This window comes from Labrus mixtus, chromosome 7, assembly GCF_963584025.1.
Source record: "Labrus mixtus chromosome 7, fLabMix1.1, whole genome shotgun sequence".
Classification (NCBI taxonomy): domain Eukaryota; kingdom Metazoa; phylum Chordata; class Actinopteri; order Labriformes; family Labridae; genus Labrus; species Labrus mixtus.
The window spans coordinates 2,737,481-2,751,568 of NC_083618.1; the positions used below are offsets into that span (position 1 = coordinate 2,737,481).

At 39.1% G+C, this 14,088-nt stretch overlaps 1 protein-coding gene and 1 long non-coding RNA gene across 2 annotated transcripts in view; one reads left to right on the plus strand and one right to left on the minus strand.

Moving 5' to 3' along the window:
* Positions 1–8,569, minus strand: part of LOC132977488 (histone deacetylase 7-like) — a 45,574-nt gene extending 37,005 nt beyond the window's left edge. The window contains exon 1 of the mRNA XM_061042088.1: positions 8,432–8,569. The gene's annotated coding sequence lies outside the window, so the exon portion shown is untranslated. The remainder of the gene's footprint in view (positions 1–8,431) is intronic.
* LOC132977490 (uncharacterized) lies at positions 1,320–8,936 on the plus strand. Its single transcript, XR_009673824.1, has 2 exons — positions 1,320–1,655; positions 8,435–8,936. It is a non-coding gene; the product is annotated as an uncharacterized LOC132977490 (long non-coding RNA).
* Positions 8,937–14,088: the final 5,152 nt, after the last annotated feature.

Genomic DNA, 14,088 nt, shown 5'->3' on the forward strand with positions numbered 1-14,088 from the left:
GGGACATTTGTGTTTAACATTTTGGGTAAGATGAAACCAATTATGTTTCATGAAGGGCTGGTTATATTAGAATGATACACTTCACATATATATTCCTGGTGTGGATACAGTGTTAAGCATGCTCCAGAGGCAATCAGGCACACAAACAGGTAGACATCTTCCCATTCAAAGCATTAATGATGACTGCTGCTCATTTGAGATGATGAGTGGAAAATATAGAAGAGCGATACTGTAGATTTAAAAGTTAAAAAGAAAGGGGGTAGGAGTATAGGTGATGTCACTTCCTTTGGCATGGCAGACCTGTAACCAATGTAACTGAATCCTATCCGCTACAGCACCGAGGCTGTGACCTCATAGGGAACCTGGACACATTAGGGCACGGTCACACTGTCTATGCATGGCTGCCTTTTGTGATTGTATGTTTGTGTGTTTTCTTTTTCTGTAGACCTTGGAGGAGTCCTCACCAATTTAACAACATGCTGTCATAATCTAGCACACACTCAGACACACCTGTCCCACTCCTTGGTCCATCAAAAAAGCAAACATTTGTTGCCTAGTAGTGAAACTTTTCAATGGCGTTATTGGCAGAAGTACATTCAGAAGGAAATCCACACCAGCACTCAAAATGAAGCCTTAATACCATAATTACACAATTATCCTTTCTATTTATTACCTCCAAAAAGTCATGTTACCTGTCAGATTAGGGTAATTACTGCAGTCTTGGGTTTCACATTGTCATTAACAAGGCGGGTAATGATGTCATTACTAATTCAGACTGTACATCTGACTCTGGGTCATGACCTCGACATGTAGACTGGTTTGGAAAATTATTATAATAGGATAAGTTTCATAATTCTTAAATAAACAGGACAAAACATTTTTTTTTTCTTATGGGTAATCATTGCCATTTGAGATTGAACACCTGTTGAGGTTGGATGCTAGCCAGACCAATAAGAAAACAGTGTTCATGGAATGTAGCTGAAATGTAGCTCATATCTTTCATCATAAAATAGGCTCAGGAAACAATACAGTTGTTTCAGTTTTTAGTTTCACAACGTACACGAATATTTTTTCCTAACAAGAAAGCAGTAGACAACAGTTGAGTGTTGTATTTAGTAGGTCTTCAATAAAAATGTACAGAGCAAAAAAAGTTTGCTAGCTTCTCCACAGGTGGACGCTAATTAAAAGTTGCTTACCTCTTTGGATTTTGGAGCTCAAAGCCGAAGCATTTTCAACCTGCTTGTGTCCAGGTTTATGGTAGTACGTTCAGAAAAACGAAATTATGAATAAAAACTGGGTCCGGCTGTCTGCACTTTTTTTTATCTTGACTCTTTTTTTAGTCGAAACTGGTTGTATTTGTGTCAGTAGTAGTAAAGGTTGGTCCTGTCGCTTTAAACCATCAGCGGGCGCTCCTGCAATGGCTGTATACGCACACAGCAAGTTTAAACTCAGCACTTTAAAACAATTCTCGATTAATTATGTAAAAGAAAGACTGTTCCCCGTCACCGAAAGCAGCTCTCCACTTCACCGTCTCCTCCTCTCTGAGTCTGACTGTCGGTGAATAGTGAAACTGCTGATAAGAACCTGCTGTGAGTTTCTCTTTCATCCGAGTGTGTGCTGCCGGTGTGAGGGCTCCATCTACTGAACTCCGCTGGGTAAGGATGCCCTCTGTGTGTGTGTGTGTGTGTGTGTGTGTGTGTGTGTGTGTGTGTGTGTGTGTGTGTGTGTGTGTGTGTGTGTGTGTGTGTGTGTGCGTGTGCGTGTGTGCGTGTGTCAATATGAGTACCAGAAGCCTAAACTCATATAAATTCATAAGCACATGAAGAGCAATTTTAGGATTACTAGTTAGGGGGTTTAGTTTAGGGGGTTTACTGATTGGCCAGCTTTTAACCATGCCGTTCTAACATTAGCCTGTGAATAATCTCATCCACTGTGTGTCAGTGTCACAGTGTCCACACTCAGCAGTGCCCCTGCAGGCTGGAGTAGGGACTTCAACAACTTACTTTGTGCATATTTTTGGAAGCCTACACCTCTCCATAATGTGATAGGTTTGCAGCCCTAATTAGGATGTATGATTGTATGTAACACAAAACCTGAAGGACCTGACAACCTTCAAGATTATCTGTTGATTTATTTCCATACGTAATACATTAAGTATGAGCCTAAGTGGAAGTCCAAACCAGGATAGACGGATGACCCAGAAGTCAGAATATTCATCCTAAAACTATTCATAAAGTAAAAAAAAAGTTTTCAGAAATTAGAGTTTACAGAAATAGAGCCACAGTTAGCCAACATGTCATAGAATCCCTATTATAATAATGAAAAGCAATCAATAATCATTTAAAAAAGGAAGTTATAAGATAGACTTTCCAATTGTTTCCCACTTTACAGCTGTGTATGAATAACCGCTTTGGGAACAAGCAAGCAAAAAAAATAAATCCTAGTAGAATTAATTATTTGTGCACAAACTTTAATATTTTTGACTATTGGTGCTAGAGCCCTTAAAAAAACTACAAAGCATTATGTTTTTCTGTATTTAATGTGTGTCCTGCGCTTAACTGATTTCAGTTCAATATAACCACTTTGTGAAGCCAGAGGCTCATTTCAACCTATTTTGAAAAAAAAAAGAAAATTAATATGCATAAATGCAAAAATGCAAATTCAGACACACACTAAACAGGCAAAAGAGACCTGTAAATGCATAGTGTTGGTCTCACTGTTTCTCACAGTATTGTCTTTCTGCTTGTGGCCAAATCTGTCCCCTGCCAAAAACAATATTTGGGACAAAGCAACAGGTACAAGATTGTGAGCTAACATGAGATTTGTCGTTCTGTTAAATTGTGTGAGGGAAACATTATGTCGACAACACCACTTATTTCAGCAAGAGTATATCTTGTGTATCCTCCTGTGTATTTGGCAGGACTTACCAGTCCATCCCCCTGTCACGAGGTTGACTGTGGCCGATACAATTTGAGATAAGTACAAGCTAATTTAATTTAGATCTTCCATTTTGAACAGCACATGCTAGAGATAGAAGACCCTTTCACATATACACTCCTGGAAATGTAGGCTACAGAAACTTTCAGGACAGCCTGACCCTGAAATTTTCCTGAGTTGCATTTTCAAACATGACCCTTCCAGCAGGAGATTTTCACTGTCTGGGGGGCGCGGGTGGCAGACAAAGCACTAGAGTCCGAAACTATGATTACAGTTTTTGTCCTAATATCAACATATGCTAAATTCACTGAAGAAATAAAAGAGTGGAAAAGAACACGCTGGCAAACAGAAAAGAGTAAGAGGCAGCTTCATCACATGCTTAAAGATCTCATGTCATTCCAACAAGTGAAGATGTAGTATTATAAATATATTATATAGCATACGTGTGAGAACATAAATACAAATCCTTATTTATTTATTTAACTTTTTTTTTTTAATTGGACTATATTCTATGCTGATGAGAGAGGAGAGATGGCACAGGTCATACTGTGATCCAGTTTTTCAGAGTGTCTATTACACAGCACACTGAAGATACAGATAATAATGGAGAGAACTATCAGATATATCACCAATTTGTCTGCCTGTCATGCTCAATACCTGACTCAATAATGGACATATCTGTTCCGTATGTCCATGCACAGGCTACTATAAAGCATGATCCACGTCTCCACATGCATTGCAACGAGGAGCGGTTTCATTAGAGAGTAGGACCCGCTCTGCTGCTGATGCAACGTGTGTTGGTGAGGGTAGCTGTCCTTGTATCACAGTTTAATTCAATTCAATTCGAAAAACTTTATTATTATAACTACTGAATGTTTTAAAGGTCTAATGAAGCCGAATGAGACTCCTTGTTTATGTGCAAATTAAGATCTGGTCACAAGTATTTACTGGGGACAGATTTGGAGACGTATACTCTGGCCGGGTAGAGCTACCCTTGTGATTGGATCAGCCAAGTGCATAACTCATACCAGGTGTAGATTGCCCCTCTGTGTGTTTCAGCCTACATGTCTACTTTTGATTGAGCGGATCATAGAGATAAGTACAGTCGTTAGACCCCTCAGTAACATTATCCAAACCTTAAAGTACAATGAGACTTTGGGTGAGATGCTGTAGAGAACTCATCATTTTGTGATTGACTCTCTTGGAGACACAATTTTATACAGGATCCCCAAGATGATTTCAAAACTAAAAGCCAAAACCGTTGTGGAGAAGGGGAAAAGACACATATGGCATACATGGGTAGGACTCCAATGGTGAGTTTTGTGGCCAGTAGGACTCACTCCTCTTCTAGTCACAGGAAGCCAGTAGGAATGAGAGGAATGCAGTCAGGCAATACGGTGATGGAGGGAGCAGCAGTTGCAGGGCGGATTGCCAAAAAAGTGAAAGAAACTGAGAGAGTAAGGAAAAAGATAGGAATAGTTAAAGCGTGATTCCAAGATGGAAAAAAGCAGGGGCATGAATTATTAATATGCACAATCAGTCATTTGGGCACTGGGATGCCTCAAGCCACGCACAACCACACTCATGGTGTCCAGCCATGCTTTTTGTAGTTAAATGAAGTGAAAGTGTAATCCTTCTCTTGGATAGTTACAAACAAATGTCCTGGTAATGGATGGAGACTCTGGTGGTCTGCAAACCATGATTGGATTTTTACAACACAGAGGGTCAGATACACAAATATAAAGACACATGCATGCAAAAACATATACTGGCATGTACATAAATACATGAGAAACACAGCCATTCATACACTTGACTTGTTTTTTCTTCTTTCACCAACATCTCCTTCAATTTCTCAAATACACTTTTCTGTCAGTATTTTCTTGGTTGAATTTATTATCCAATAGTATCTTTAATCACAAATGTGTCTGTCTTAAAAGGCTATGAAATGTGTTTTACGTACCAAAAAAAAACTATCCTTAGAACTCTTTCTTATACAAGGAAAACAAAAAAGGAGGAACCTTTGGAAAGAGATGATATTTGTTTAATGGTTGACAGGCATAGAATAGCTGCCTCAGTAACTTATATGAGTGCTGAATCCTCTACCAAAAAAAATGTATCAAAATTATTTTAGGACAGCAAATCAAATTCAAAAATTTCCACTTTTAGAATTTAAGGTGTTGGTGTTGGTGCTGTCCTGGAATCCTTCAAATATGATATTTAAGTCAAGAATTATTATCAAACATTGATCAAATATTACATGAATGAATAGCAGAAAATAATAACCCAGCTTTCTACTCTATTTTCAAGAGTTAGTGCACCTCTAATCAAAGTAGTACTCCAGCAGCACCACGCTGTGATACACCCACTGTAAACTACCCCACACCAAGCAGCAGACACAGTTAGAGCTTACTGGTTAACATAATGGAGCATACAGAAACTATGAGCCTGATGCCCAAGGAGTAGGTAAAAACAAAAATACATTTGCCACATCAACTTTGTGACTTTTCTTTTGTTGTGTTAATGCCGGTGTGTTCTACTGCCATAAAGTGGCCAAAAAAATCAACAAATATCATGACTGATTATTGTCTTTTTGTATTCTTGAAATGTAAGTGTTGCTTCTCACACACCTCTACTACGTATGTTGAAGATGTTCACAAATGTTCAGGTAGGCACCCCTTAGCTCTAGCCGGCAGCTCTGTGGTAACTTTGAACCGAGAAAGCGCTGGAGGCTGTGCGAGCGGTTGGTAGCCTCTGAAACCGTTTCCATTCCCAACAGCAAAGAAAAGTCAGCCCACAGAGGGGATATATAGAACTAAGAATTTGCCTAGTTTCTCTGGAAACCGACAACGATGGTGGAAAGAGTTGCTTTACGACGCCCTCACACTCCTGTGTGTGCGTGTGTTAAATGAAAAGGTCAAATCATAGAGTTAGGAACAGTTTGTTCCCCTTCTGAAAGCTTTTCACTTCTTTTTAAGTGTCAGCCTGTACAAATCTGCAAGCTGACTGAAGCTTACTGAAGATGCTGTCAACTTAATATTTATTTTTAAATATCTTGTGATGTCTCTTGTGTATTGGAATAAACAATTGTTATAGATTACATGCAGTGAGAGAAACAACAGTTTAATTGCAGTTTAATTCATGGCATGTATGTACACAGGAATGTGGAGATGAACCTACTTAATTATTTGTAATTCCAGGTAAATGTGGCATTTCCATCTCTGTTCAGCAAGTTTTGAAAGCATTAAGTTTAACTGCTACGCCATGACAACATTTTCTGACACCTTTTTTTTCTCCATACAGTATAATTTCCAAATGATAGCTGCATTCACATTCACTTTAAAGCAAAGTGTTGTAGTAAGAAAAGAACTCCACAAGGGGGCGGTACTCAAATAAATGGACCATATGTTTAGTTTGTTATCCAAACACAAACAACAGCCTGTCTAGGTGTAAGAAATGAAGTGTTCTTCACCTCATTTAGCAGCCTTTGCTTTAATGAAGAACCATCTTCAGACCAGGGAGGACTTCATGAGAAGTCATGTGTTTCTATTGCCTTACTTTTGTCTCTCTGTACTGCAAATTATTGAAGAGTCTTTAAGCAGTTGATGATTTTACAATAAATCCAAGTTCATGGTTATTGGAAACATTAGGTTTTCAAGAGAAACAAAAAAACATAAACACATCAATTACTAATCCTTCATGCCCTCACTTTGCTTGATTTAGAGACTCGTGACATGACTCGCTCACAGAGATGATGTCTGATTCAGTGATTCAGTGAGACAGAGAGTCCCCAAGGGCCATTACCAGCTGACTGTGGCCTCTTAACGTGTTACCTCTGAACTTTTACAAACCAAATAAACCTAGAATAGAAAGATATATCACAATGTCAGAACCATACGACGTCAAATTCATCCTGGTATAAATACAGTTTGACTACTTGGACTGTTTCTTAAAAATTTGCACGGGATATTTCATTTAAGGGTTTAAGCTTTACTGTCATAGCAGAAGAAGAACACGAGAAATTATTTAGATCTGAGAAGCAGGATATTAAATATCGATTGAAAAATGTTTCTGTCTTGCTAATGAATGCATTACAATTGATCAATAATCAAATTAACTTTCTATGAATTTACCGTCAATCAACCACGCTAACCAATTATACCGGCTCTCCTTCTCACCATAAAACCATAAACAAAACAATAGGACACTTATGGGGGCAAGGTGCTTATTGTTCATTATTATTTTTTTCAGAATAACAGTAAAACTAGTTTCATGTGCAAGTGGATTTTGGGACACATTCAAACTATTAATTTGATTATCAGGTAATCTGAAGTATACCGTTAAGTACTCATACTGAGTTAAACTCTAGCTGACAAGGTCGTCATCTGTTTTTAATCAAATTACAGAGACATTAAAAAAGATGAGGCCAATTAAACATCTAATGTCATCATTGTAACCCCATTACTATCAGAGAGAACACTAAGGAATAAAAAAATATATATTGAGAAGTCTCTGAATGTGCTTCAATGAATTAGGGGTCCGGTGTTTCGGGGGGACAAGCAAGCAAAGGGCTGAGGCCATCGTTTTAATTCATTATAAAGCAAGATTTATGTACAGTGCAGAAATACAATACAGCAGGAGGGTGAAAAACTAAAGTTGATACACTGCACACTCTGCTTACTTTTTTACTTTCTTTATTCTAACTTTTACTAACTGGTGGTGTTGTGTTGTGTTGTGTTGTGTATAGGGCTTTTCCAGATTTCGATAGAAATATATTTTGTGGTGTAAAACTTTATGAATGCACAAGCATAATTCAATAACTCAAGAAAGTTAACAGTTTTAAACCTTGTTTAGTCATAAACAGTTACTCAGCACAGAGGACATATGGCATTAACAGCAGCTTCGTCTGCTCTCACTGTGTAACCGAACCTCTGTTCAGCTTTATTTACACTCATCTCCCTCTCTCAATGCTCCTGTGCTTCAGCATTGCAGAGAGGAACTGTTGGTCCGTCTCCTCATTCTTTGCGCTCTAATACTGTTCATGGACAGACTAGCTCTCCGGGGTGGGTGGGTCTGTTTCCAATTTTCTCCCCTTCCCCGTACTGTGAAAAGCCACATCCTAAAGCAAACAAATAAAACATAAAAAAAAGGGGTACTCCTAAACCTTCATACACCTACATTATTTTGGAAGCCTTAGCTTTGATAGTGGCTTCACAAAATCCAAAGCAAACCCAAGCTTCTCACAGTTGAATCCAACCAAAGCTGACAATCTGCTGGCAGTAACAGTGAAGATGAACCAAAACCACAAACTGGACCCAAAAATCCTCTGTTTGTGTACACATCTGCAAACCCCTCTTTCCAGTCCACATAATACAAAAAGCAATGCATAATAAATACTCATCTGTTAATGTCCAAGATTTAAAGACATCTTCTTGCACAGCTGTAATACATCTTTCACTAATAGATATAAATGTGCAAATATAATGTCTCCTACCAGGTTGGGGTGCTGACATCCACTGAGAGGTCTCTCCAGTCAATCACAGAGGCAGCAGACAGACAGGCAGGCTGGCTGGAGAGGATAGATCCTGCTTTGACAGGGGAGTGGTGCAACCGCGCTGGAGCACGACTGTGCACTGACAGAGGGAGTCACACTCAACTGGTTGACACAACGGGTTCACTCTGACTTTTTTCTGTCTTCTACTTCCTCTCATGTGAGCTCTCTCGCTTTCTCATTTAATCACTCCCCCTTATTCTTTTTTTTTCTCGAGAAAGACACAGTTGCTCTGCCCTATCAGATCCCTTTCACTTTTCTTGTCAGTGCACCAGAAAAAGTTTTGGGGATGTTGGTGTATTGGAGGGGTAGGGGGGGTTGCAGAGGTTGTGTGTATCTGTGTGTGTGTAGAGAGACAGAAAAAGAGAGAAAGACAGATTGCGTGGTCCCTTAGGTCTGTCAGACAATGGCAGGAAGTACTGATTTAGGATGCACAAAGTACAGAGGACCAAAATAAGAAAGCTGCATCGAGCTTTGCAAGTATTAAAGACATATTTAAGTTGTGTGAGGTTGATCCAAATCTTAAAGCACTGTTGTTTTGGGTTTATCTAACGGTCGTCCTTTTTAATAGCTCAGCATAATTTCACTTCTGTAGTCAAAACTTTTTTAAAAGCAGCATCAAATTGCAGGTGACACTTAAATTTGTAAGTTCCTTCAAAAGGAGTGCGTAAAGTAGTTCTCCCTCTATTTCTGGAGAATACGCTTCTGTCCCTTTAAACTGCGTGACCCAGTCAAGCCTCTATTTCTGAGTAAACACACAAATTGAGCATTCAGGGAGATTACTAGCACAAAGTGACATATTACACCCAAGCAATTACATTTCAGCCAGAGCAAGTTTAACGAGGAAGAAAACAGGCAGGATGATGGTAATTTATCAAATAATTTAACGGTATTTGAGCAAATTATAGAAGTTTGTGTCATTAAGATCTTATCCTTTGAACATACTTTTTTTTTTTTTTTTACTTTAGCATGATTGAGCGTGACATGAGTTTAGATATTTTCTAAGGTTCATTCATTCTGGAAAATCCACATTTCCTCCAGAATCACGTGTTGGAAAAGACGAGTTAAAGTGTGGTGTTTTCTCACTAAATAGTCACCAATGAGATCTGTGAAGAACTGGAGATTCATTCATGTGAATCAACATCAGATGGTTCAAAGGGCTCAGCCTGTTTTTACTGAACGTTGTTGTATCATAAGTCATGGGGTAAGGATAAAGCACATTAAACAGTAATTGAGGTTTTTGCCAATCCAAAATGTACTTGGTCCTTTTTTTCCCTGCATGCTACAGCCCTCACACAAGTTACATGAAAATCAGGGCGGTAGATTTAAAAAAAAAAAAAAAACACCTTCGAGAAAGTTAGAAGCAGTCAAACAAAAAGCATAGAAAAAAACTTCAGCCGAGGAAGTCATAATGCATTTGCACAATTTGTGAAATACATTTGCTTTTAAGACGGTTTTTGGGAAATAGTTATCCTTAAGGCTAAGTCACATTCAGTTTTCTTGTATAACATAAACGTGCTATGATTTTGTATATCCTCAACACTGGAGTCCTGACATTTGTGGTGGTTTAGAAGAACCCCTGAGACAGAGAGTTGGAGATACTGCTGACCCCTTTGTGTGTGTTTGTGTGTGGGCTGGGGGGATACAGGAAATATTGTGAATGATGATTCAGACAGTGGGGTCTTAATCTGTCACGACTAGTCCTTTCCTGATTTTCCTATGTGTCTACATGTGACCCTTTTCCCAAAAGAAAAACAGGACATGAGGCTTAACTAGCAGCAGTTAAAAAAAACATGACTAAGTAATGACCCAAGTTGACTGTATGATAAGTCCTGCACAGAAAAATTCTGCATTTCACAAAACCATGCATGTTTACCTACGCTCTGCCAATGAAAGGCATCTGATCCAACCTTCACAACAGGGTCCTAAGTCTCTGACTAGACTCTTCTCCTCTGTCGCCCCCCGGTGGTGAAATGAACTTCCAAACTCCATTCGATCTGCAGAGTCCCTCTGCACCTTTAAGAAAAAGCTAAAGACCCAGCTCTTTCATGAATACCTACTAACTTAATGATGATGGTCTCCATATTATTGATGATGATGATGATGGTAATGACGATGGTTTTTGTTTGATAACGACGACTTATAAGATGGTTTCTATACTGATTAGAGCTCTCAAGAACTGCCATCAATGTTGTGCTTTGCCTCTGGTCACTTCCTGTCAGCACCTGTATGTCCAATCAGACTCAAAGCTGATCGTTTGCTCTTACTGACATTGTTCCCTTTTTTCTAGATCCTTGCTTGTGTTGTACTTACTCTCTGATGTACGTCGCTTTGGATAAAAGGGTCTGCTAAGTGAATTGTACAATTGTAGAATTTATTTAGCTATCCAATGTGCATTAACAGGTTGATCATTTGAGACCTTTTTTAAAACATGAGCCCAAGCTGGTTTGTTTTGGGTTCTATCATCTTAGTAGTTCAATGGAGATAACCTAAGAGGTTAAAATCAGGTGGTCAATACCATTAGCATGTTTTCCTTGCCCTAATTAAATCAACACGACTTTCATTTGACCTTCACAAACCTTTCAGCAGACATAACAATGCCACAGACGGACATAACAAGTCAGTAAGAAACAGCATACTGCTACGTCAACACAAAGTTGTATTGTTAAGTTCAATTAACCTGAGTTTACTTTAGGGTGTGTGCCACCATCTTCTCCATCTGAGGAAGAGAAATGCATCTAAAAAGGTCCACAAACCCTCTGACCTCATCTGCTGTGTGGTCTGGCTCCTTCTCCTGCTGCACTAGCAGGGATGGATTAGCTCTGTGGTTCAAATGTAACTTCATCCTTTGGGAAAACATACTGACCAAAGGAAACTCGTGTTTGGGGGTTATGACCCTTTGTCCTTATGGCAAGTGAGAGGGATTCTAAGGTTGGTTTGCCCTGGACTCAGTTTCTCCTCTAACAAACTTTCCACAGAAGAGGATTGTGATGTTATAATATCAGATTTATACAAAAAGCTAGAAAGCAACAAATGGATGGTTGTGATTATACTTCAGTAAAAATAAACTTCAGTGAATAGGTGTTCTGCCTCATTATAACAATTTTCAAGAAAGTCATACATTTAAAAAAATATATATTTTGTCTGCAATTTAGAATCTAATTTACTTAGCAGATACATGACTACCAAGATTTTTTTTCATAAGAGAGCATGTTTTTTAAAAAATAAATTCATTTGAAATATTGCTTACTGACTTTTTCAAGCCTTGCAAAAAAAAAAAATCCACACCTGTTATCAAAGGGAGTTGAAGATGCCAAAGTGTGTGGTTGAGTTGATACAAATAGATAAACAGTTTCTTTTAGAGCATGAAGAGGAAAAGGAGAGACACAAAAAAAAGACGTCAACACTGATAACAAGGTTAGGAGTCCTTGAGGAATACAATGGGATCTGCATAATCTGGAAACATGAGGAGCAACAGATCAACGTGAGGAGGAGACGAAGGAAAGGTCGGGGGGACCTTCATCTGCCCAGAGGGGTTTAGACAGATGACAAGAAAATGAAAAGAAAAGAAAAACATTGTGAATGTCTTATCAGCAAGTGAATGACCCCCCTCAAACAGGAGTAAACACTGCATTAGATTGGGAATATTATCATCAGAGATTTCATACACAATGCATGGTCATGGGTCTATAGCAGCAGAGTGGTGTAAATTGGATTCTATTTATCACGTCAGCCAGTGTTGGTATTATATGTTGTTTTGCAACCATGGACATCTGAGAGTAGTCTGATCCAGGCTAGTTGGATCAATACAGTGGTGATTTTGGAATGACAGGATATTTTGACATTCAAGAAAGAATGTGTGACTTTTGGATCCAGCCATCCATCCTGCCATGGCCTGTGGCCTGCATTGTTGTGTTAGCAGGTTAATGTTAGCACACTTTGCTTAAAGGCTTTATATGTGATTTTTCACACTTAAATGTAATATAAATCAAGTACATCCTCTGAAAATAACTCTGTGAGTCATGACTGTCTACAATGGGTGTAACACCCGAGTCCCACTGTCTGTGATGTTTTCAGAGTTTTCAGAGTCCTATCTTCAGTTTGTTTACATCGTTGGGACGGCCGGCTGACTCCTCCCCTCACGAATAAAAGTTGTTTAATTGAGGGACTAGAGAAAAGAAGAATAACATACTGTACTCACTGCTTAACTGTGTTTCTAGATCACGCTCATTTCAGGTAAATTTACATGCAGTGTGAAGATACGAGCATAATAAAGATCGCTAGCATTAGCATGCTAACACAACAATGCAGCGCAAGTTGTTTTGGTTTCATGCTGGTGCTCAAGGGCGACATCTACTGGATCAAAAAATCACTTATAAAGCCTTTAACTCATCGCTTCACATTGCGTAATTGACAGGGAATGACCGTGACACTTATGTGACATCAGAATAAGCAGTGAGTAGGCTATGTTATTCTTCTTTCCTCTAGTCCTTGGCTAAATCAGCTTTATGCAAGTATGTAAACATCTCTCTAATTGTTATATCGCTACTTTTTGATTCCGCCACACTTCTGCTAATTTGTATTCTGTTGCTGTTTGAGCTGAAACATTTTGAGCAGCAGTTTATTATACTGGCTTGTAGCATTCTGCAGAATTTTGAAAAAACGGTCCCAATGTCGGAAATGTTGTAAATGCAAGAAATACGACGCTATCCAGCAGTCCAATCGGAGGGCTCGTACAGTTAGTTCCGTCCTTTGGACTTGTAGTAAGATTGTTGAGGAGGGGCACGTCAGGCTAAAGAAGAAGGCTTTTCCGAAGGTAGAGGGCTACGCAAACCTATGGCATATATGCTTTAAGGCAGTGTTTCCCAAAGTGTGGGCCGTGGCCCCCTGGTGTGCTGTGTTGGTACTGCAGGTGGGCCTTCAACCAAGTATAAAAATAAAATAAATATCACAATAATGATGTTTTACTATGAGTCAACCCTTTAAGTGATTAGTAAGGCTTGTCATGACTATTCATGGACATATTGTTTAGTAAAATTTTGTGTCTATCTTGCCATAATATCATGTTGTAATGTACAATAATTTACCCTAACTGAAAGTTATAGCTATAGTCATAACTTTTATTTTATAACGGGCCCCGAAGTAATTTTGTTTTTCAAAGTGGGCCGCGGCAGTCTTAAGTTTGGGAAAGGCTGGCTTAGAGGTACAGATTTTGTCAGGCTCAAGTAGGTCCCAATGACCTCTGTAAGAAACACACCTTCTCAGTCAAAGGCGCTGTCACACTTCCAAACTTTTGTCTGTTGTGCTTCTCTGCCCTTTAATCAGCCCTGAGCAACAAGCCGACCCTTCTCTCTCAGGAAGGGGGAGTTTCCTGAAAGGTCACCGTTGTTCCAGCAGACCAAACACTGGCTAATTGCTTTGTTGTTTGTCGGGTCGGTGCCTGTTTTTGTGTTGCACTTTTCCTTTGTTTAACATTCCCAAGTATATTACCTGAGCCTTTGGCCAAGAAATGTGGAGGATGGGAAAGGGAAGTTTGAGGAGTGGGAGACAAAGAAAGGGGGAGGTTGAAGGCTGAAAATATGAAGGCAGCGGTTGCACAG